This window comes from Lampetra planeri, chromosome 3 (genome assembly GCF_965212315.1).
Source record: "Lampetra planeri chromosome 3, kcLamPlan1.2.h2, whole genome shotgun sequence".
Classification (NCBI taxonomy): Eukaryota; Metazoa; Chordata; class Hyperoartia; order Petromyzontiformes; family Petromyzontidae; genus Lampetra; species Lampetra planeri.
In genome coordinates, this window is record NC_136109.1 from 2,547,014 (window position 1) to 2,570,205 (window position 23,192).

Below are 23,192 nucleotides of genomic sequence, written 5' to 3' on the forward strand. Positions count from 1 at the left end.
CTGTAATTATGACCAGATGCATAGCAATCAACCCCAATTCACACCATCTCACTGCTCAACCCCTGTACTGACGGGATTGAGTGCAAGTGATAATATTCTAGAACCACGCCCGAATCACTTTATTCAATTATTTAAATAGTTTTTAAATCTCAAATTCTTAACTGTGAATATATTTACTATCATTCAACAATCAGCAGATAATTAACATTACTGAATCCCTATCAGTTAATATTAAAATAATACTAAGTATGAAACAGTTATATTTATCTGTTTTAACGGCACTGTAAATCTGTATGTTACCTGTACAGTGTCCACCCGAATCTGAATAGGTGCCCTGTACCCTAAATTCATTACTCTGTGGTGCCACGACTGCTGAGCAACTCCGCACTCACCGCGTTTGTCCACTACCCCCCACCCTGAGCACACGCACACACGCAGTACTTGCACCCACGTAGTGTCCTGGTAGGGGATTGCCTGGCACATCTGATTATAATCCGACGGGCCCCTAGAGGGAAAGTCCCACGGTTTCCCGGTGCCAGGAGATTGGCCGACCCTCGCAGGATAGGTTATATTGCGATGCTCCTAAAATTCGTCTAAAATTGTATGGGCGCAGAAAGAAAAGGTTCCCTGGGCCAACCGCAATGAGTTACTCACAACATTGGGGGGAGGACGGAGGGCGGAATATTAAGCAAGAAAAGCGCAAGCGCCTTTCCAGACAATGGGCAACGAGGGACAAGGGTGGCCGGTGACCGCCGCCGCAGACTAGAGGAAACACACGGTAACAGGGGGGGGGTAACCACAGGTAAGCGCATGGTTGGCCGCGCGGTACAATGGCACCCCGGGCCTTTGAAGTTAAGGGAATAAAAAGAGAAGCCCGGGACGATTTTGGGGTCTTGTCTTCAACCTCTGGGCTGTCAAGACCCACTCCCTGCCATCCTGCCTCCTCGAGCCGCTCGCAGCAGCCGTGTGATGCCAGCGAGTGCTGCTACGAGGCAGTGATAGGTAAAGTTTTCTGTCGTCCTCCCTCCGACTCTCAAAGCGTCTGTGCGACGCCGTGAGTTACAGCTACGACGTACGTGGTAGGACGTTTGAGTGACTGGGTTCATAGGCAGAGTTAGGCTAAGCTCTTCTCGCAAAATATTCCCCCCAGGTAGTGTGTATTTGCACCGTTAATAAACTTTAGTACAGAGTATCGGTGCAGTGTGATATGTGTGTGGGTGGGTGGAACCTCGGCATGGTGTTGGTAATTTGAGTGTGCGTGTGAGGCGTGCGTGTATTAAAAACATAAATGACCGCCGACGCTCGCGCGTCCGTGCAGCCGTGCCACGCAAATATTAGGGCAGGGGCGGGGTGCGTTAAAACCGCTCGCCGACGCTGGCGCGTGTCTTAAATGAATCGCCTGCAGGTGCGCGCGCATTCGCGCTGCCACTTTAGAGCACGTCTTTACGCGGCTGGGTAGCGGATAAACACCCGCCGGTGCACATATTCGTGCAGCTGCTTTGGCGCTAGTCTTTGTGCGTGAACGGATTAGGATTTAGTCACCCGGAGGCGCGCGCGCATATTCGTGCAGCCACTTAACGCTGGTCTTTGTGTGGAAGTGGATTAGCATATGACCGCCCGCAGACATTCGTGCTCATTCGCGCAGCCATTTAGCATCAGGCTTAGTGCGGGCGCATCGTAGAGTCTGATCGCCGGCAGGGCCGCGCGCATGCTCGACGCCGCCGTAGCGTTTGCGTTAGCGTGTGTGCGTGTGTGGAATAACCCCAGGCGGCGGTGAGCCAGCGATTTAGCTGTGTCACTCAGAGGGGGCGCTAACACGGGGGGGGGGGCGATCACTCGGTCGGCGGGGACCCGGCGGGGGCCAATCGACGCGGTGGAGGAGGGAGTGGAGGGGGCAAACGTTACACCCCACCTGCCCGGTGAGGGCGGTGGGGCGGACGTCGGCCCCTACAACTCTACTGGTGGGCGTGGTCTACTGTGCACTCACGTGACTCAATGGGTCCAATCCATAGTCATTATTAATTTCATTCACAATTATACTTGTGGTTCATTTAAACTAAGCCCATACTGGCTACATATGCATGCACTCTCACATATGTGCACAAATAAATGCTCACACAACCACATTACTTAAACTACATAAATATATTAACCTCAGCTACAGACGGGCTGAAGTGCAAGGAACAATGACATCACCCAAAAATATAGTATCAGTTTTCCTGGTTGGTGTGCATATACAGTATTGGGAGTGATAACGTAATCCCAAGCAACTACTGTCACGCGCTCAGCGATGCAGTTTCGCTAGGATACTTTCCATTTTGATCGACAGTTTCAGATCCTGCGACCACCACCTGCCTAGCGGATTTTAAACACATTTTATGTACCCAGGCATCAAAGGACTTAATCTTAAGCATCAATTGGATCACGCCGACACATCGATATTCTCAATTTTGTTAATATGTTGAGGAAGACCACTCATAGTTGACCCCCCCCCCCGCCCTTTACCTGGATAGCCTACAAACTGCAAAAGTAGGAGCTGGCCTCGGTAGATGGGGTACGGCCACCACTGCTGTGGAGGTGCTGCCCATCCAGTGTGAGTTTGTGGAACTCCACCTTGTCTGGTCTGTGAGCCAAGCTTTGTTCCTTTGTGCACATATATACATTATTACTGCCCCCTAAAGGGATAACAGTGTGTGTATGTGTTTCAGTTTTGGGCTGTTGCCATACACATTGTTCGTGACAATTCAGAAAAGTTATATGTTAGTGCTAAGTACTTTTTATAAGGGCATGTGTTAGTTCATATGACTTGTGGCTTGCATGCTGATTAAGGCTTTGGTTAAGCCAGCATGTGGTTTGTATGGTTCTCTAGTCGTTAGGGACGTGTGGTGGTGTTTTATAGGTTAGCCCCCCATCACTGAGGCAGTTGTAAGAATAATTATTTTGGCTGTTAGTACTGAGTTACTGAGTGTGTGGGTGCTGGCCTATTGTTTAAATTGTGTGGAAATGTAAACACATATGTGTGCAGAAGGCGTTAGTGATTATGATCAGGATCTTTTTCCGTGGTTGGTCATTGCCCCCTGAGGTTCAGGGCAATAACCTTCAGGTTTCAATTAGAGGCAAGGTAATTAATTGTATGCACTGTACGTCTAAAAGAAAAACTATGGGTGGGTGGTATTGCTGTATTAGTGAGAGGGGATATTGCGTGTCTTTCTGTTTTTGGCTATGCAACTTAGACTGTGCTAGCATGTTACATATTGTTTGCGACGTGAGATTTGGACAGTTGAAAAATGCAGCTTATTTACGATAGGTATGACGTGATGTATTAAAATTAAATATATTTAAACAAAGCACTCTCCGCGAGGAGAACGTTAAACCCTCTATCTAGTCGACTTGTGCCATTGTGGGGGGGCACTATGCCAAACTCGTTTTTCCGGGAGAAAATTTGTAAACAGGTTTGTATGCTGCTTCTTTGTGAACAAACTATAATAAACAGCGAGGCTTAGGATATTCCATGTATAATATGGTATTAAACGTCATAACATAATTTTAAATCCATCACAACATCGGAATGTATAGTATGTGTTGCAGCAGCTGTTCCACACTTCCAGGCTATCTGATATGTATAAGCAATTTAAAATAAGATGGTTTAACATCAGAGGTCAAGAATGCAAAAGGACTTAGCATGCATAAAGCAGCACATAGCAATCGGTGTTGTGACTCGAGGGCACGACACAGGTGGTTGCTGAGATATTGATAACTACTGCCTTTCAGAAAACAATTCCTCTCCGAAGCAACGGTGCTGGACTGTTGAGTATGGAAGCACAGCCGGCTTTTCAGTATTCCAGTGAACACATCTTGGCAGTAAGCCGTCACATACTGTGCTGCATGAACGCGAGTCCTGTGCCGCAGGTGCTAATGTGACAGCTCCATTCACAGCGCCCAGGAGAGCTTTCAAAACCAAATACCGTGCTGGCCAACCATTTATGCCCGATGCACTATGCTCTAGTGGTTTGGCCAGATTCACATATACTCTCAAAAGAAAGATACATGGTGCTTTAGCATGTTTATGACATTGTAGGCAATATAAGGCCACTAGGCCCTGGGCCAAATGCCTATTTTACTGTAAATCACTGCTAACCCTTTACAGGAGGCAAGCCATGTGGCTCTAATGATATCTTTGCCCATTCAATGACCCTCCAAATGCATTTTGACAAATACGTTGTCACAGCACAAAAAGCATGTATCTTGTACATACTGGAACTGACTTGTTACACTTTAAAATGAAGTAATCAAAGCATTATACACATATGTTTATCCCCCAATACATTATTGATGACCACGACTTCAATATGCACGCACATATTTAAAATTCATCTTCTTGGTTCTTTCGGTAAAGTCACGTAGAAGGGAAGTAATAAAATAATAAAAATAAAACATAATAAAACAATTCTCACGACGTTTCGGCCACAACGCAAGCAGCCATCCTCAGGCGAAGAATGAAACACCCCAAGCTTGGAGCGTATATTTAAGCTGGGTTAGAGGGGGGGGAGGTGGGAAGAAGAGCGCCTAAACAAAATAATTTGCATATCAAGAGGAATTCAGCATATGGAAAATGCGTAGGAGGTGGGCGGGGGGGGTTCCAAATCAATACTATGCCCGTGCATTATGCAGGATTAGCAGCATCAAAGGGGGGGGGGGAAGGGGGGGAGCATTAACAAAGGAAAGGAATGTTAATAGTATGTAGCTGTAGTTACTAAACAACCACGTAAAAAACTACAGTATAAACTGCATGACAAACTAAAGTATAAACTACATAGCATCATCAGTAAACTTACTATACTCTACAATAAGCTGAGTTACTAACAGTAAGTAATACATGAAAAATTCTACGTTGTAAAAAATTATATAATATGCTTCCATCTAAACTTTATTCTCTTACATCACACGCGTCTATACCGTACTATATACTTCCATAGGCAAAACCAACATTAAATTACATACTGTATTGCTATAAACCACCCTATACCTTATACATTTTTAATATAACACTATGTATTATTCTACCCACCCTAATGTGTATCAAAATGGTTTATTACGTCCTTCCAGTGATTGCTAAGCCAGAATCCATCTTCTCGGTTAAAATTGTCTCTGTGTTTGTAAATGTGGATCGCCTCATGTACGAATCTCTCATGATAGCCAGATGGCTTGCAGAGAACCTCTGTCTTGGAGAAGTCAATGTCATGTGAGCCCACTGAGTTGTAACAGTGATCTGCCACGGCTGAGGTGTTTGTCCTACAGTGTTTCAGGTCAGCTTTATGTTCACGGATGCGGTCCGAGACATGTCGTTTGGTTTCCCCAATGTAACTGCTACCACAGAGGCAACTTAGTTTGTAGACACCAGGGTACTGTATGTCTGGAACCACATCTTTTACAGACGGTACCAGATCACGGATTTTATGTACTGTGTTGAATCGGACCTGGATCTTGTGTTTAATCAGGATTTTGGAGATCTTTTTTGTGACCCCAGCAATGTAGGGTAAGGTGATGGTCTTGAAAGGCTCCTCAACAGGATCCTTCTTGGTGGTTGGAGTGATGGCTTTGCGGATTGTGTAGTCGGAGTAACCATTAGCCTTAAGAGCTTGGCGTACGTGTTTGAGTTCACTGGAAATGTGTTCATGGTCGGAGATGCATTGGGCTCTATGATATAGAGTCTTGATGAGGGAATTCTTCTGGGATGGATGGTGGTGGGAATCCGGTTTTAGATAAGCATCCGTGTGGGTGGCTTTCCTGTAGACAGAGTGGCTCATTGAACCATCAGGTCTCCTTTTGATTAGGACATCCAAAAAGGGTAGCTTGCCATCATTTTCGACTTCCATGGTGAATCTGATGGCTGGGTGTATGGAATTGATATGGTCGAGAAATTGGTCTAGAGCAGGCCGGCCATGTGGCCAGATGACAAAAGTGTCGTCTACGTACCTCTTCCATAAGGTCGGGCGTAGAGTGGCAGTCTGGATGGCGTCCGTCTCAAATTTCTCCATGAAGATGTTGGCTACAACCGGAGATAAGGGGGAGCCCATTGGGGTGCCCTCAATTTGCTTGTAGAAGGTTCCATTCCAGGTGAAGTATGTATTGGTTAAGCAGTGTCTCACCAGGGGGGGTACCCCAGCATTCAGTCCTTGATGAACCAAGTCTTCAATGATTGCGATGGTGTCAGGCACAGGCACCTTGGTGAACAAGGAAACCACATCAAAACTGACAAGCAGGTCGTCTGGGGACAGGGCAATCCCCTTGATTGTTGATACCAGGTCAGTAGAGTTTAGTACTGCAGAGGTGGTTTTTCCAGTGAAAGGCCGTAGGATTTCGGACAAAAAACGAGCCAGTTTGTAAGTCGGGGAGTTGATAGTAGAGACAATGGGACGAAGAGGTGTATCTTCTTTATGTATCTTTGGCAAGCCGTACAATCTTGGTGGCCTGGCTGCAGAAGGTTTCAACGAGAACTGTTTGGTCTGATCAATTAATGCGGTTGAAGCAGAAATGATGTTGTTGGTTTTGGAGACGAGGCTGTTGGTGGGGTCTCTTTTTATTTTTGTATAGCTGCCATCGGTGAGTAGTTCTTGAATTTTGTTGTTGTATTCTATTTTGTCCATGATGACAGTGGCATTGCCTTTGTCGGCTGAGAGGATGACAATGTCATCCCTCTTTTTTAATTGAGCTAATTCAAAACGCTCATCTTTGCTGATGTTGCTAGCTGGCATCTTAGCGTTTTTGAGGGTTACAGAGATTTCCGATCTTGCTACGTCTGCAGCGATGTGACTCAAGCCCTTGAGAGCTACATCTACTCGAGCAATTATATCATTAACTGGTATGTGTCTAGGTGTGACTGCAAAGTTTAGTCCTTTAGCTAAAACGGATTTCAAACCTTCAGAAATAGGACTGTTACTGCGATTAATTACGACTTTGTTAACATCTAGCTTTTCAATGTGTGGGTCCGGTTTCTTGTTTGAGAGGCGGTTGAATTTGGAAATCAAGTTGTCCTTACATTTAGTCGACATAGCGGCAGCTGAAGAGGCAGTCATTTTTTCCACATGTTCCCAATCCGATGTGGACATTGTTGCACTCAAGGATAAGTGTGATTTGTAGAGTGTCTTGTCTAACTGATCTAGTTCGGTGCGCGTAAGTCTGATTTTCTCTGAGATAAGAGCTAAGCTAGTTCTAGACAGAATTCGTTTCGCATTAGAAGAAGTTACAGCAGCAGATGTTAGTGTAAATGCGTTCGGTATTACCTTAGAGTCGCGGCATCTCTTCAGAAAGGTGAGAGACTCGATTAGCTGAGCCTTCTTGTCCCGGAGCTTGTTGAAGGATCTCAAAGTTATGTGGAAACCCTCCCCGTAGAGGCGGTTAAATTTCGATTTAAAGCTTTCGTGACTGCAGGGATTCATCTTCTTGGTTCTTTCGGTAAAGTCACGTAGAAGGGAAGTAATAAAATAATAAAAATAAAACATAATAAAACAATTCTCACGACGTTTCGGCCACAACGCAAGCAGCCATCCTCAGGCGAAGAATGAAACACCCCAAGCTTGGAGCGTATATTTAAGCTGGGTTAGAGGGGGGGGAGGTGGGAAGAAGAGCGCCTAAACAAAATAATTTGCATATCAAGAGGAATTCAGCATATGGAAAATGCGTAGGAGGTGGGCGGGGGGGGTTCCAAATCAATACTATGCCCGTGCATTATGCAGGATTAGCAGCATCAAAGGGGGGGGGGGAAGGGGGGGAGCATTAACAAAGGAAAGGAATGTTAATAGTATGTAGCTGTAGTTACTAAACAACCACGTAAAAAAACTACAGTATAAACTGCATGACAAACTAAAGTATAAACTACATAGCATCATCAGTAAACTTACTATACTCTACAATAAGCTGAGTTACTAACAGTAAGTAATACATGAAAAATTCTACGTTGTAAAAAATTATATAATATGCTTCCATCTAAACTTTATTCTCTTACATCACACGCGTCTATACCGTACTATATACTTCCATAGGCAAAACCAACATTAAATTACATACTGTATTGCTATAAACCACCCTATACCTTATACATTTTTAATATAACACTATGTATTATTCTACCCACCCTAATGTGTATCAAAATGGTTTATTACGTCCTTCCAGTGATTGCTAAGCCAGAATCCATCTTCTCGGTTAAAATTGTCTCTGTGTTTGTAAATGTGGATCGCCTCATGTACGAATCTCTCATGATAGCCAGATGGCTTGCAGAGAACCTCTGTCTTGGAGAAGTCAATGTCATGTGAGCCCACTGAGTTGTAACAGTGATCTGCCACGGCTGAGGTGTTTGTCCTACAGTGTTTCAGGTCAGCTTTATGTTCACGGATGCGGTCCGAGACATGTCGTTTGGTTTCCCCAATGTAACTGCTACCACAGAGGCAACTTAGTTTGTAGACACCAGGGTACTGTATGTCTGGAACCACATCTTTTACAGACGGTACCAGATCACGGATTTTATGTACTGTGTTGAATCGGACCTGGATCTTGTGTTTAATCAGGATTTTGGAGATCTTTTTTGTGACCCCAGCAATGTAGGGTAAGGTGATGGTCTTGAAAGGCTCCTCAACAGGATCCTTCTTGGTGGTTGGAGTGATGGCTTTGCGGATTGTGTAGTCGGAGTAACCATTAGCCTTAAGAGCTTGGCGTACGTGTTTGAGTTCACTGGAAATGTGTTCATGGTCGGAGATGCATTGGGCTCCAGGCCACCAAGATTGTACGGCTTGCCAAAGATACATAAAGAAGATACACCTCTTCGTCCCATTGTCTCTACTATCAACTCCCCGACTTACAAACTGGCTCGTTTTTTGTCCGAAATCCTACGGCCTTTCACTGGAAAAACCACCTCTGCAGTACTAAACTCTACTGACCTGGTATCAACAATCAAGGGGATTGCCCTGTCCCCAGACGACCTGCTTGTCAGTTTTGATGTGGTTTCCTTGTTCACCAAGGTGCCTGTGCCTGACACCATCGCAATCATTGAAGACTTGGTTCATCAAGGACTGAATGCTGGGGTACCCCCCCTGGTGAGACACTGCTTAACCAATACATACTTCACCTGGAATGGAACCTTCTACAAGCAAATTGAGGGCACCCCAATGGGCTCCCCCTTATCTCCGGTTGTAGCCAACATCTTCATGGAGAAATTTGAGACGGACGCCATCCAGACTGCCACTCTACGCCCGACCTTATGGAAGAGGTACGTAGATGACACTTTTGTCATCTGGCCACATGGCCGGCCTGCTCTAGACCAATTTCTCGACCATATCAATTCCATACACCCAGCCATCAGATTCACCATGGAAGTCGAAAATGATGGCAAGCTACCCTTTTTGGATGTCCTAATCAAAAGGAGACCTGATGGTTCAATGAGCCACTCTGTCTACAGGAAAGCCACCCACACGGATGCTTATCTAAAACCGGATTCCCACCACCATCCATCCCAGAAGAATTCCCTCATCAAGACTCTATATCATAGAGCCCAATGCATCTCCGACCATGAACACATTTCCAGTGAACTCAAACACGTACGCCAAGCTCTTAAGGCTAATGGTTACTCCGACTACACAATCCGCAAAGCCATCACTCCAACCACCAAGAAGGATCCTGTTGAGGAGCCTTTCAAGACCATCACCTTACCCTACATTGCTGGGGTCACAAAAAAGATCTCCAAAATCCTGATTAAACACAAGATCCAGGTCCGATTCAACACAGTACATAAAATCCGTGATCTGGTACCGTCTGTAAAAGATGTGGTTCCAGACATACAGTACCCTGGTGTCTACAAACTAAGTTGCCTCTGTGGTAGCAGTTACATTGGGGAAACCAAACGACATGTCTCGGACCGCATCCGTGAACATAAAGCTGACCTGAAACACTGTAGGACAAACACCTCAGCCGTGGCAGATCACTGTTACAACTCAGTGGGCTCACATGACATTGACTTCTCCAAGACAGAGGTTCTCTGCAAGCCATCTGGCTATCATGAGAGATTCGTACATGAGGCGATCCACATTTACAAACACAGAGACAATTTTAACCGAGAAGATGGATTCTGGCTTAGCAATCACTGGAAGGACGTAATAAACCATTTTGATACACATTAGGGTGGGTAGAATAATACATAGTGTTATATTAAAAATGTATAAGGTATAGGGTGGTTTATAGCAATACAGTATGTAATTTAATGTTGGTTTTGCCTATGGAAGTATATAGTACGGTATAGACGCGTGTGATGTAAGAGAATAAAGTTTAGATGGAAGCATATTATATAATTTTTTACAACGTAGAATTTTTCATGTATTACTTACTGTTAGTAACTCAGCTTATTGTAGAGTATAGTAAGTTTACTGATGATGCTATGTAGTTTATACTTTAGTTTGTCATGCAGTTTATACTGTAGTTTTTTACGTGGTTGTTTAGTAACTACAGCTACATACTATTAACATTCCTTTCCTTTGTTAATGCTCCCCCCCTTCCCCCCCCCCCTTTGATGCTGCTAATCCTGCATAATGCACGGGCATAGTATTGATTTGGAACCCCCCCCGCCCACCTCCTACGCATTTTCCATATGCTGAATTCCTCTTGATATGCAAATTATTTTGTTTAGGCGCTCTTCTTCCCACCTCCCCCCCCTCTAACCCAGCTTAAATATACGCTCCAAGCTTGGGGTGTTTCATTCTTCGCCTGAGGATGGCTGCTTGCGTTGTGGCCGAAACGTCGTGAGAATTGTTTTATTATGTTTTATTTTTATTATTTTATTACTTCCCTTCTACGTGACTTTACCGAAAGAACCAAGAAGATGAATCCCTGCAGTCACGAAAGCTTTAAATCGAAAAAAAAATATTTAAAATTGTTTATTTAAAATCAGAAATACTAAACTGCTTTTAAGTCTATTTTAATAATTCGACACTGAGCTGTGGCTCATATCATTTTAATAATTTGTGTTATAAAAGTCATGATGTTGGTGAGGGTGCTGATGATGTGTGAAGGATTTTGTGTATTGAGATAAAATAATTGACGTGTGGTATAGAAAGCATTGTCCAATTATTGTGATGCTGAATGGGTATGCTCGATTCAACACAGGGACTGAGGCTGTCAGATGTGTGGAAAATAAAAGCTGTAGCACCAATAATTAAAAAGCTCTAAATTTAGCAAGAACGATTTAAGTTTAAAAAAATACTTGTAAATAAAAATCACATTTCCGAACCCACATATTACATCAAAAATGTGAATGTTTAAAACCTACATCTTTAGCATACAGTATTTATGAACAGAATAACACCATCACAAACAGACATTATAATTAGTTTTTCATTACAAGATATAGTTAACTCCCTTGCTTTTAATAAATAAGGCTACTGATATTACGTTATTACATAAGCTGTAGTTTTATATTCCATATATGCATGCGTTTAAAAATAAATATCCCAATGTTTATATCAGTAGACACAGTACAACATTTGCTTGAATTTCTACTGGTGTCTTAACTCACTGCCTGGGGAACCACCAGCACCTAATACAATAGGTATTGTATTCTAATTGGTTCATGTCATCCAGCACAGTACTTAATTCAGCATTATTCTGCCTGAGCTATGGAAGCTCTGTCCATTATGAGGGTATTCCTGACAAACGGTTTCCTGCAGGCCGGTCGTCTGATAGTGCAGAGGTCCTAATCCATTGGTAACGCTGGGGGAGGCTACCTTATTATTAAAAGGTGAATAATCTGGAGTGCTCGGTTGTGATGGTTCGTGACTGGAAGATTGTTCCAAGCAGATGATTTCTGTGCGCATTGGTGAGGTCACATTCGGGAACAAAGTAGCTTTGTAGGCGCGCAGTTTGAAAAAGGTACTTATCTTTTCTTCTTATTCTAACCAAGAATATGGCATGTAAAAAAAATCAGTAAATTGTGTCACTGTGACTAACAGGAAGGCTTCCACTTCCAACAATCATTCTTATTTAAATATACATTCGGTAACATCATGGCTGAATTAGCATCGCTGAATAGACTGCTCCTTCCCCTACTTTAGAAAACGTCATATTTAACCCAACAAATCACCCACTTATCTGTTTCATAGTTTGCTTTGTTTTTCTCCCTGGTCTCAGGCTCCTAGAGGCGGCCTTGGATATCTAGATTTATTTATTTTAGCTTCCTAGGGCGATCCACAGACTCCCTAGGCCTAGGGTCCTTAGTCCACAGCTTGAGCCTGACCTCGTGGCTTAGTCCAAGGAGATTTCCACCCCTGCATCTTCGTACAGTTACCCCAGGAAAAAAGCCTCCCAAGTCAAGTTGAGACCAGAAACCCCAGTGGGAGGAACGCGAGGGCTCTTTCTAGCCCTCCTGGAAAGGGCAGCAGGGAATATTAAGTGAGATCTGCAGGAGGGTGGATAAGCAGCCATTACGACCCTTCAGGCTACACTAGAAGACCAGAGCGGCACAATGATGGCCCACGAAGCCAGGCTGCTGGCACTTGAGGCGTACAACAGACTGGACGCTAAGGGACAGGAGTGCCAATTGAAAACTTACGGCCTCCCGGAGGGGTTTGTGGACAATGCTTCCCAAGGTGCTCTAACCTACATTGAGGTACATCTGCCCGAAAGCTCTTAAGATATCCAGATTCATTTGGCACACTGCCTGTCAAGCACGAGCAGATTGTACAGGCATATTGGGTGGGAAAGAGAGGAGGGAGGGACCTGATGGAGATAAATAACGTTATGCCTCATCCTCTGCTGAGCCTGTCTGTAATCCGCCGTGGCACCTCTGAGGTGCTGAAGGCAGCAATGGCAGTAAAAGGGAAGAGGGCACCCTTCTGTAGGGCTACCGCATTTTCATTACCCCAGACCAAGAAGAGGAACCTCCTCCTGTACCTACACAGAGACCTGGTCAGGAGAAACGGGGTACGGTGAAGCTGCGAATCCATGTTGGGGGGAGACAGTTGGATTTCCTGATGCCGGACAAAGCAATGAGGTGTAAGGAAGTGCAGGGGATCTTGCAGGGGCCCGAAAGGGAATGGAGGTGGGAATTGAGGCACGCTGGAGACGGGAACCTTCTGGCCCTGGGTGTAGTAGGACAACCTGATTCCACGGCAGTGGTGCGCAGGTGGCTTGCACTCATTGTGTGGTGGCGTGTAGCCGGAGGCGGCCATGCAGTTCCACAATCTCTTTTTTCTCTGTCTTTAATTTATTTCTCTCTTCTCCGTCCATGTTGTCAGTCGGGTCCGGCGATTTGGCTACCCCCCCCCCTGTCCCCGCACCCCCCCCCCCACCCGGCTAGATCTACCCCGAACTTATATGGATCAGAGAGAGTTCCATTCGTTAATTTTGACCTGGAATCTGACATCACTTCTCCAGGCCCTTTCATGAGGTAAACCCCCTGACCAACCCCCCCTCCCCCTTCACCGGATCTTGAATGCCGCGTGATAAAAAAAACGTGACAACGAACCTGCGTGCAGCGACGCTGGGTGCTCTTGCCCTCTTCCTATGCCTATACCACGGAAAGAATATAGTACCGCGGTCACACATATTATCGGGGGGAGGGTAGATAGTTAAGTTAACTACGCTTATTTGGACCATCTTATTTGACAGACAACTATTACAGGTTATTGATAGACAGCCAGGCTTGTTTTACCATGTTTAGTTGTTTCTTTTTATCACACTATTGTTATGTAGGCCAGGCTTAGTCACAAACCGTACCTCTCCATAACAAAGGCTCAGCCTCTTAAGCCTCACCTTACCATATTAATTAAAAGTGTGCCGTACTTGGCCCTTCCCCCTCTCCAACCATTATATATACGGAGTGGTAGCTCTTGTAATCTCTCATTTACTTGATACAGCTGTCGTGGCTGTGACGGTTCCACCTGAAGACGGAAGCTTGTGTTGCCTCCGAAACGTCGTGATTTTTATTTTATTTTACTTTTATTAATTGACTTTACCGAAAAAACCTAAGAATATGAATCCTTGCAGTCACGAAAGCTTCAAATCTAGAATTATACACCGGGCTTATTCGGGTTCACCGTTGCGCAGCAGAGGCTGGCGCAGCGTCTTGGCCATAACCCGGTGGGGAGAAGCTCGGGGCTGAGAAATGGGTGGAGGTGGAGCTGCGGGGAGTGGGATGGATAGGCGTTCCTCATCCCCCCTCCCTTCCTACTCTCCTATTCTTTGCAACCCTCACTTCAATCGTATTTTAACAATGTTCATTTTTCTCTTTCACTCCCCGTTAACCCTGGTGATGCGCTTGCCCCCCCCCCCGCTCTCAATCCTCTCCCTCCTCTCACCCCCCACTCTCCCCCTCCCCTCCTCTCACCCCCTTTCTCTCTCACCCCCCCCCCCTTTCTCACCCCGCCTTCTCTCACTCCCCCCACCTCTCACTTCTCTCTCTCCCCCCCTCTCTCACCCCCCTCCTCTCTCACCCCCCCCTCTTCTCTCACCCCCTCCTCTCACCCCCCCCCCTCCTCTCTCACCCCCCTCCTCTCACCCCCCCCCCTCCTCTCTCACCCCCCTCCTCTCTCACCCCCCTCCTCTCTCACCCCCCTCCTCTCACCCCCCCTCCTCTCTCACCCCCCCTCCTCTCTCACCCCCCCACCTCTCACCCCCCCCCCCCCACCATATCTCACCCACTTCTCTCTCCCCACCCCCACCACCTCTCACCCCCTCTCTCACCCATGTCTATTGCGAACCCTCTCCCATACCTCCCCCCCACATGGAAACGCCCATTCCAGGGAGCCCCGATCTTGTGTCAGGGTCTCCCTGTGCCCAACAGCCATCGACTTCCCGCCCCTTCCCTGCGCTACACCCCCTGCCCCCTTTTCTAGGTGTACCCCCCCCCCCCCCCATTGCCCGAACTTCCAGAGTTTGGCTTCTGTGGTGACTCCTCCTCTGCTGTGCGGTCCCACGAAGCCGTGACTCTCTCTTTTTTTACGATCAGAGGAAACAAGAAGATGCTCGGTGTAGTCGGCACTTTGCTTCGTTCATCATTTCGTTTTTTTAGTTTTTTTTTGCGTTATGTAAACCCTCCCCCCCCCCTTTTTAAATGAAATATTTCACAATAGATTTCACGCTCTGCTCTCCTTACCCCTTCTCTCTCTCTCTAGCTCCTCTCTCCCCCGCCTCTCTCTCTACCCCCTCTCTTCCTGCTCCATGTCTATGGTCCCCCTATTTTTTTCTATGTAATATTTGTAATATGACTATTAAAAAAATATATTTTTTAATATATTTTGTTTGTGTGTGCACAGGCTGGGGCTTTCCTCTCACCCCCTCCCTCCCTCCCAGGGCAGGCCGGGGTGGGGCGCTCCATGAGGGTGGAATGGAGGCGATTCGCCAGCCTGCACGGGGCTGTCTCTTCGCTTCTGGCACTCCCATACCACGAAGTGCCTGGTCCCCTACCCATTACATTCACCCACTTGTGGACAGGTCCGTTCGGGAGACCCCTACCGAGGGCCAACCCCCAGTGGGGGAATCCGGTCCTGACCTTCCACAGTGCTGCAAATTGATCCAGCGCGTTCGGTTTCAGCGCTCCTTCCCCGTAGTCGTGCCACCACCCATGTGCCACCGGGAGGAGAACACCCTTTAACATCCTTCATCTTCGCACCTCTTTCAGGGGCAGAATGGGAAGCAAGTCCATCTGTCCCCTGCCGCCTGAATCGGGGTCAGACTCGGAGTGAACCCGGTATCCCCACACCCTTGTCTCTCGTTTGGTCCCCTCTCCCTTATCCCCCCCTCTCCATTTCCCCCCCTTCCTTTTGCATCTCTCTCCCCTTTCATCTCTCTTCCTCTCCCTTTCTCTTCCCAGTTTGTCCTATGGTGGTTATTTTGGTGTGTTGTGTTAATGTGTTAAATGTTGTAGTTGCTTGTTCTTGTTGAGGATCGTGATAAATATGGTCCGGCCTCGAGAGCTACACTTTGGTCTCATCAGGAGTCCATATTTTTAACTCGATGTTTGGGCTTGATTTTAGGCTCAGTGGTGTCTTTTTTATTAGATTTTTCCCGAATTTTATTGAGTGGGTTGCCCTTTCCCTGTTTTCCCCTTGTTCGACAGCTTCTGCATCCTATTTGGTACAACAAGGATACCTGGCTTGACCGAGGTCTGCTCCCGGTAGGAATGCCTGATGCTATGGACTTGATCCCCTCTCTCAACCTCTGACAGCTGCGACAGGCCCTCCGGCGGTTGTTAAACTTATCATAATTTCCCTAAAATGTTAACAGCTTGACCTACCCCATTAAGAAAAAGTGCACCCTTTCCTTCCTGAATAAACATAAGGCAGACATTGTGTTTTTTCAGGAAATGCACCTTTCTGAACCATAAGCCAGTAAGCTGAAAAGGAACTGGGTAGGGTATGTATTCTACACCACATATACTTCGGGCAGCAGAGATGTGGAAATCCTGGCAAACTATTAATTTTTTTACAATTCATCGGACTTGCTGGTATTGGTCCCCAAGGTAACTATGTCTTTCTCACAGGGAAATTAACTCTCAATATACACAAAACAAGGATGGCAACCTCAAGGTCCCAGTCCAATATAACACTCTCTGGATTCAGGGTTTCAGTGCCACATTACTCAAGATGGTGATGAAGTTGACCTCGCAGAAACTCAGGTGCAGGGTCGCTCATAATAGTGACGAGGTGGAGCCTACAATTTCAGATCCAGGGTCGTTCAGACAAGTGGAAAGGTTAACCTCGTGGGATTCTATATGCAAGGTTGATCAGACAAGTGATGAGGTTGAATTCGTGGAATCCCAAGTGCAGGATTGCACAAACAAGTGACGAGGTTAATCTCGTGATATTCAGATGCAGTGTTTCTCTGATAAGTAATGAGGTTGAATTCATTGGATTCCAGGTGCAGGGCTGCTCGGACTAGTGACGAGGATGAGTTCGTGGAATATCAGGTGCAGGGGATGCTCTAGAAAGTGTTCACCCCAAGCAGATCCAGGTAAGGATGAGGACTGACCACTGCAAGTTGGCCTTGATTCTCTTCTACGTTTACACCAGTCCTCCAAAAATGCATTCTTGATGGCCCTAAACTGTCTTAGGCGACTCCAGACAAAGCTAGCATGCTCTAAAATTAATGTCTAGCAACTCTTCCAGTGCTTTTAATTGACAGCACTACACTCCAGCCTGCACCCACCTCGCATCTCCACAATATGGCATCTCTGTTTTAAAATATATGCTACCAACTGAATTTCCATATTCCATAAACACGATGGCAACTGAATTATACTGAGAAGATAGGCCACCACATTGATCAAATAAATTGGACATCATTATGGTGCATCATGACGTGTATATAATACAGTATTAAACATAAACAACTTAACCCTTATTAAGAAAGCCTACCTTTGATAAACAGTGTGAGATGATGAAGTCACACATTTACTATATCTTGGTCACTACAAACATTTTGAAGGGTCCATAATCACATGCCCTCGAGATTTATAAATAATGTCATCTTGTCTAGCATCCCATACTAACAACCACTACGTATATCCTATTCTTCTACAGAAATTGAATACTTCAATAACAAAGCGGCACAAGTCTGGCCCTTGTTACTTCATTGAGAACAAAATTTAATATGTGCTATATTATTATCCTTAATGTATATTAATATTTTTTCGCATTGATATGTTCACAGAATATAAATAATGGAGGCCCTTGCATGATTTATACACTCATATATATAATTCGCAACTGTCCACCCATTTGTCTGTCATGCTCTGGATCTCCTAAATGGTACATAGGAGGGAAACATGCATTAAACCAAAACTTAATTTCTTGCCGAGAAAATTTCCCGGAAATAACGAATATGGTATCACTTAATTACATGAAAGTACTGAAACAGGGAAATATATTTTTTTATAAGTCAAGGCTCAGATGATTTTGTCAGAGCATGCCTGTTATTTAAACAGTCAAAGTCAGTGCAAAATATGCACACCATGGACCAGATGACTGAAGATCTCTACACTGTCAACGTAATTTATTCAATATAAATCAGCACCGCGAAACATCCATAAGGCCGAAAATGGTTTGTTGAACCTCATCCTGAACAAAAAGCTACAAGCCTTGGTTCTTTACCGAAAGAACCAAAGAGTATGAATCCCTGCAGTCACGAAAACTTCAAATCTAGATTGGTTAGCTACAAGTCTGCCAACTGGACTCTGGGGCAACACATGATGTAATAATGCAAAAAGAAAAGATGAAGGAAGCTCACACCTAGGACCCAGATACTGCCAAGTGACTCCATCCTGAAGCTGTATTCAGGAGAGTTGATGAAGTCTTTGGGACAGAGTATCACAAACGTGGACAAATGTTCAAGCTTTAATTTTAAGTCGTTGAAGCCAATCATAAACCACTATTGTCTGGTTAGACATGCAAGTGCCTAGGACTGATGCGATTCAGCATCCCTGCAGAGCTGAACAAGATGGATCACCAAATGAATGAGCCTCTGATGAAGTATCTCCTTTTCAATGCCTATGCCAATTTGTGCAATGGGCCAATAGAATCCATCCCAGAGGAAGTCCAGTTTATACTCTATCCAAGCATTTCACCAGTACAATGTACTCCATGCAACACGCCAGTTTCTATCAAGCCAGGGATAAAGGCACAGCTGGATAAGCATGAACCTGGCTGATATATTATAATGGAGAGCAATTATAGCTGCTGACCATGAACAAAGACCCCAATAGCTTTGAAGGTCCAATACACTGGCAATGAAATATTTGCGAGATGATAATATCTGACGAATTAACATATTCCACCATGATTGGTTCGAATGCTTGTGACTCTTGAGGCTAGTAGTAGTTGGGCCCTTTCAATGTATCTGTAACCTTTTGGCATACAGGCGATAAGATTAGTACAGGCTGATGCTTGGTGCTAGGTCTTGGTAGCAGTGCACAAATTAAACTGTTATTTTAGAATGCGGTCGTGAATTGACGCAGACTTATTTCATACCGTAATAGAGGGGTTTTTTTGGCTAGATCGTGTAAATATATAAATGTGTCGTTAAAACCCGCCACCACCCGACACAGCCAACTAGTAAGGGTTGTCACATAAACAGAACATGCCAATTCGTCACTAGTACAGCACACCGGTGTGTTGGAGAGCCAAGCCACTACATTTACAATCTGAGTACGACACTTCGACACATTTATATATTTATGTGATCTAACCCAAAAAAAACCTCTATTATGGATGATATTGGTCGCGACAGCCTACATGTTAAACTTATTTCATACTAACTGCGCATTGAACAGGCCAATCTTGGTGGTGACTAGTTTTACAAAGTTAACACAACACTCTAGGAGGCATGCATCGAGCACTGGATATGTTGCTGTTGGTATTAGAAGTGCCGTTGACATCCTCTATGTGACCTAGAAGCAACATTATGGATATACACGATGTGGATATACAGCCGTGATATCATGACGTACAACTGAATAGTGAGGCCATCTATTATTGTTTGTGGTTATGTGGTATGTTCTATGTGTTTTAATGGTTATAGTAACAATGTGGCTGTTGTAGTTCACCTCATTAAAGCCTGGTGATACCTGGGGGTGCTGGGAGTGCATCATATCATTGTTGTCTGGTGCTGCTTGGACATACCTGTCAGTGCCACCTTATCAGTTGTCTGGTGATTCATGGAGTTAATATTATCTTGTCAGTGACTGGTAAGGTCTTGAAGAGTGCTATCTTGTCAATGTCTAGAGATGCCTGGAGTTACTGGGGCAGTACGAACCCACCTGTTACCCAAGTCTTACAATATATGAGCTCATCAACGCTGCTGTGATCCTGTGACCAAGTCCTGTGAACCAGCAACCTCGTCAATGCTGCTGCAATACTGCAGATAGAATCCTTGCTAGTGCAACATCATCATCAATATCACTGCTGTGATCCCTCGACCCAAATACTGTGAACCTATGCCCTCATTATCGATGCTGTGATCCTGTGATAGAGACCTATGACCCGGTAACCTTATCAATGTTGCTACAATCATATGATTAGACTCCTGCACATTCAACCTCACCATTGTGTTCCATGATTTCGCACCGGAATTCCAAGAGTATAACTCAGAACTGGAACTTGGGTTTCAACCCCACCTTCTCTGCCTGGTTTTGATCTTAAAGGCCACAGATTTCCTACTGGCTATCAAGAGGACCTCAAATTCGCATGGCCATTGTACCACATAATAAAGAATTTAAACAAAGGCAAATGTATCTATCTGTGTCCGATGATGAGCCAAAAGGCAATTGATCTCAAGTGTCCTTGCCCCTGATAAATTTGCCTTTATGTTTAAATTATTTTGCACTGTATGTAGCCAACCATGCTAATTGGAGATGTGGGGGAAGGAGAACAAACTAAACACAAAAAGCAGTACTAAATAAATACATTTTAAATCTAGATTTAAAAGTGAATAGCTCCAGTGGCTTCCTAATATAGGAAGGAAGAGCATTCCAAACATTCGTAGAAGCGCATCTGAAAGCGTGCAATGCAGTGACTATCTTTGTCCAAGGACTAGCCAAAAGGCGCTGTGAGGATGACCGGAGTTTGCGTGATGGATTATTCTCTTTGACGAGATCAGTAAAGTATTGTGATTCATTTGTGGCAATTACTTTGTGTAATGAGTGCGACCTTATGTATTCGTTAGGCAACCGGAAGCCAATGCAGATTGGTGAGCACTCGGCAGACATGGTTGGGATCTTACAGTACCCATCACGACACGTGTCATTTAACAGAGTTATAGTTTAACTGGAACCGGGTTATGGTTTTAATAGACATGCTTTTGTCCAAAATAGATCTTGAGTGATCGCCTTCATTCTTGAACAGAATATTGCGTACAACTCGAACAGTGCTGCGAATTCGAATTTCTGACCTTTTCTTAACTGTGTTTCCTTAGGCCACCTAGCTATCAAATTAAGTACCATATTTACTGGGGCAGGAATCATTAAACAGGATTGAGGCTGACTGGTAATACTTGGTGATTCCTGGTTTACATGTTGAAATTACTTAGTGCGAACCAAATCTACATACAGCAAAAGCTATGTTTTTTGTAACTTTACCATCCAGAATGCTCTATTAACCAACATCTGTCATAGACGCCAATGCCGTTCAAATATTGCTTCATGTATCCAGAAAAATTCTGACAGCCATAGGGCATCTTGCCATGCGCTTATCATAGATCTTGTTTATGGGAGCTTCAGGACACTGCCGAGTGATGGCACTTGCGGCAGTCAGCACATACAGTACTGTACTACTGTATACTGTACTATAAACGGGCTCACTGATTCTCAATAATCAAATTAGAATGCTCTACAACTAACTGATGAGTACGTCTGTAACAGAGTATATTATTATGTTATGGTTAAAATGTAGGATTAATTTCGTTCTTAAAAAGTTTTATGTAGTTGGAAAATTTGATGAACCAAAAGTATAACTCTCAGATAACCAAAATAATTGATTAACTGGCACCCTCCATTCCCCATGGATGCCGAATAATAGACCTTTGCTGAATTTAACTTTGCCTTGATCACTACCCTCTGAATTGCATTTCAATTAACTAGTAATAATTAATTATTTTTTGTTATTATGTTGCATTTATTTTGTATAAACCCGATTTCCATGTTTAACTTTTTCCTTGATAATTTCCATCTCTGAGCTCTGTGGTCTTGACTAGGTTACTATGAATTACATATTCAGGCCTAGCATGTATGTTCATAAACAAATACAACCCTACATTGGCAAGACCTCTTCTTTCATTAAAAACTGAGAGCATCTTGTAAATATAATCAAATATATTAAGCTTAACCTTAATGATATTCTGGTCAGGTTTGATGTGACTTCTCTGTTCATGAGGATTCTGGTGAACGAGTCAATTTAATTACGGTACTTGATTCTCTGGAAACTAACACAAGTTTACCAAAATAAATTCCACGATTAGCTGAGCATTGTCTAAAGAACACCTATTTCTTGTGGAAAGGTGATTTCTATAAACAAAAGGAAGGAGCAGCAATGTGCTCTCCTTTGTCTCTTGTAATTGCGAATCTGTGTATGGAAGAATGGCTGTTTGGTGTAGATATACGGATGACACAATGTTGGTCTGGCAACATGGAAAAGATATTTAGTTGATTTCTAAATCATCTCAAATCGCAAAATCCGTCTATCCAGTTAACCATGGAAGTGGATAAAATCCTCCCATTTCTGGATATTCTGCTTGGGCACGGCCAAAACTGTAAAATAACACACATCATTTACCGAAAAGAAAACGCAGACTGACGCCTATCTGTCGGGTGGTGGTGGGTTTAACGACACATTTATATATTTACGCGATCTAACCCAAAAAACATGTATTATGGATAAATAACCCAACCAATAATAGATATTGATGTAATTGATATTAATAAATTAACCACATAGTCCCACTGGTCTTCACACCATATTGGCTCACAAGTGATAACATCATATTTATCCACAATTCTGGCTATCGCCTGATGAGGCTGGTTGTAATTACCGTCGAAACGTCGTAATCGTATTGTAAATGTGGTGGGTTTACTCTCCAACATACCAGTGTGCTGAACTAGTAACTAATTGGCTGTGTCAGGTGGTGGCGGGTTTAACGACATTTATATTTATGCGATCTAACGCATGAAACCGCTTGTGACTTTATTTAGGAGGTCTAATTTACTTGCGCAAGTGCTCAGGTGAACAGGTGAAAATAATCATTTTGGAAATGACACTGAGTGACTGGGCGCTGTCTTGAGTGTGACCATGACCGACCATTTTATCTGCACTTGTGGTCTAATCAGAGGTATTTTGGTTGAGGCATTGGGTGTTTTCTCTGAGCTGCTCGAAATCATTGGCGATAGCCAAGACCCCTCTGGCAAGTATGAAAAAGGGGAATGCCCCTGGACCAGATGGCATAACATGTTGAGTTATTGCTCCTTAGCATTGTTTTGTTAGCTACATATGCTACCATATATTTAAAAAAATATCTCCCATGCCCATGGCCGACAACAAAAGAGATTACACTTTTATACAAATCTAGCGGGAAGTACCCGGCATTGCCCGGGTCTTAAAAATATTTCAAATCTACTCTTAAAAATCTAACAACAGTGTGTACTGACTGTGGTGGTACCTGCTATGATT